The 3,249-nt window shown below is 39.1% G+C and overlaps 1 pseudogene; it reads left to right on the plus strand.

The window, feature by feature from the left end:
- Positions 1 to 2,645: 2,645 nt before the first annotated feature.
- On the plus strand, positions 2,646 to 2,876 carry LOC102433363 (annotated as a pseudogene).
- The last annotated feature ends 373 nt before the right edge of the window (positions 2,877 to 3,249 follow it).

Here is a 3,249-nt window from a genome sequence, read left to right on the forward strand (position 1 = left end):
TATATATAGCTCTCTATATAGAATTTTAGACTTTATATAACTTAAGAAATGGAGAACATTGATAAAAATTTAAAATTAAGTGAAACAAGAATACAAAGTTTTACAAAATCCTTACATTAGAAGAGATCAGTATGATTCTTAATCCTGCAGCATCAGTGTCACCTGGGAGGCTGTTAAAAATGCAAATTCTTCTGCCTCACACCAGACCTATTGGATTAGAAATTGGGGGGAGGGGCAGCAGTCTGTGGTGGAATAAGCCCTCCAGGTGATTCTGATAAACACTGAAGTTTGAGAATCAGTGGCATAAAATATAAAGAAATAACAGCCCAGCCTGTGTGGTTCAGGGGTTGAGCTTCGATCTATGAACCAGGAGGGCACATGCCCAGGTTGCAACTGGATCCCCAGTGTGAGGTGTACAGGAGGCAGCCGATCAATGACTCATCATTGATGTTTCTCTTTCTCCCTCTCCATTCCTCTCTGAAATCAATGAAAATATGTTTTTAAAAATAACAGATTAACCTCAAGCCATTTTTTTAACAATCTCATTCACACTTTACATAATAAACAATGTTGGGAATTTAAATTAAAAACCATAAATGGTGATATGGTAATACCTAATACATTTCATATAAATTACAGATGGGAATTGAAAACATTATTTATAATGACTTAAATGGCGTGTGTTTTTTAAGCTATAATATTTTAAAGATCTTTTAAATGTATTCTAACGAGGTAATAAAACCAGTATTATATTGTGTTATATTGTATTATGATATTTATTATTTCTGCTCATCTACTTTTGTAAGAAAGTTGGTAAAATCTTCAAAGGCAGGAAGTTCCACTAATGAAGCCAAACTAAATGAAGAGAAAATCAAATACAAACTCCTTATGCTTGAGAAGAACATGTCAGACTTAAGGACATAGAACAGGAAGTGGACAGTTGGACTGAGCAACATACTGAGTTCAGTGAGCAAACCTAATTAAATCAGAAGTTTCTAACATCCAACTTCTTGCATACCAAATGAATAAAATTAAAGTCTGAGCAATTGCACTTTACTGATGACAGGACTTGCTACTGATTCTGAATCTGAGGACATATCTAATGAGAAAGAAAATTGATGGAGATGAAATAAGCTCAGCCAACTAGCAGACCACTGGTGTGAGAAAACTGAAAATGAAGGTCTCACAGATAAAAACTGTAGTAACAAGAGTTGAAGATAGAGGCTGTTGACAATCCAGGATGAATGATGAGCTGCCATCTAGGGATGAACTGAAAAACAGATAAATAATTTGGCAAATGAAACTTTTCCCTCGAAGTTGACCCAAGTTTGATAAAAATAATAATAATAAATACAAAACCTAGCCACAGAAAGTGGAGATCCTTAGGAAATCCATGAGCAAATAGACACGATGCTGTGAAATAAAATCAATCAAGAAGAGCATACATTAGCTGGAAGAGGAGGGAGGAAGGCTCCAGATACTGAGTAGAGCAAACTTAAAACTTAGAATTTAAGAAATGGGGGTGATTGCAGAAGATGGAGAAATCCTACTGAAAGGATATCGCTTATCCTCTGTAGACAGAGTGCCCATGGCTCACTGCTTCTCACAGCTCTTGTGTAGCACAGGGAACTCACTTTGCTCCAGTTCACATAATCTGATTAATTGACAAATGATGTAAAACCAGGTGACATAAAAATACTGTGCTTTTCAATTAATTTTAAACACCAAGAATTATGCCTGTACATTTTTTGCCTAGATGTTATATAACTAACACTAAGGACACTGGTTTAGAGATACATCCTGTAGAAAAATTTGATATATTTTAAAGTAAATAGTTGGTCCTCAAGACAAGAGACATAAATTATTACGATTCTTTAAAAAATACATGAAAATTTGATGATGATGAGAGAAAAGCCCCAAATAGAACAAAAAGGAATGAAAGGGAGAGAAGGAGCAAGGGAAACATTTAGATTTGGTAAAAGGAATAAAGTATCTATATAAAGGAATAAGAGAAGTCTGGGTAGTAGCTCTTCCCTTTATCACCTAATCTAAAGGACCTGAACCCTGATGGGACAACTAGACCTTCCCTTCCCACCAATGGACACAGTGCAAGATACACCTCTACTTGAACAGAATATTGGAAATTTTTTTTACAAATTTGGGGGGGAAAAGGATAATAAGGTACTGTGGAAATGATTAACTCATTTATATCCCTATTATGCTACATAACCAGTTCTTTTGCTTTTTGGCATCTTTCCTACCAATACCTTTCTAAGAATAACCATATTGGGACCATGCTGTGCTTTCATGTATGTGGTAGCAGTGACATATCTTGCAGGTTCTCCTAGATGGTAGTTGTTGCTTCTTCTTGCATGTTACTATTTTGGCAGACCTGGAACCAGCTTATTCTGCTGCAATAAGGATAGTAACTCCTTCCAGCATGTGTGGGTACAATAAGAAGTCTGCAATCCAGAAGACATTCCTCACCCAACTAGGCTACCACCCTGATCTTGGACTTCCAGCCTCCAGAACTGAATCTGAATCTTGAACTTTTGGAGGAGAGCATCTGAGCTTCAGAGTTCCTACCAGGTCTCTCAAGGAAATAGACCAGCAGCTACAATCAACTGCAATTTCATTACACGTTCATGTTGTCTCCCTTGACTAGAAATATATTCAGTCTCAAGAGAAGAAGCGTTCAGCAAATTAGGGCAAGACAGAACCACAGAAAACAGTCCCCAGATTTTCATGACAAATAGGATAATGCTGTACTAGCCAGTGGAACCACTTTCTGTGCCATTGCATGGAGATTTACAACCACCCAGATTGGAATAGAATAGAACCTGCCCCCTGTTAGCAGAGTCACCCCAAAAGAGTAGAATGATAAGTAACCATGCCAGTTGCTGTCATATAGAATTGTTTCAAAGTTAATTTGTCATTTAAGCACTCTGCAGCTCATTTAAATACTAGAGGCCTGGTGCACGAGATTTGTGCACTTTGGGGAGGGGCGGAGATCCCCCAGTCTGGCCTGAGTCCTCTCGCAGTCCGAGAGCCCTCAGGGGATGTCCGGTAATTAGACATCCTTAGCACTGCCGTGGAGGTGGGAGAGGCTCCCGCCACCGCCACTGTGCTCCCCAGCTGTGAGCCTGGCTTCTGGCTGAGCGTCACTCCCCCTGTGGGAGCACACTGACCACCAGGGGGCAGCTCCTGCGTTGAGCATCTGCAACCTGGTGGTCAGTGCGTGTATAGCAA

This window comes from Myotis lucifugus, unplaced genomic scaffold (assembly GCF_000147115.1).
Source record: "Myotis lucifugus unplaced genomic scaffold, Myoluc2.0 scaffold_80, whole genome shotgun sequence".
Lineage (NCBI taxonomy): Eukaryota > Metazoa > Chordata > Mammalia > Chiroptera > Vespertilionidae > Myotis > Myotis lucifugus.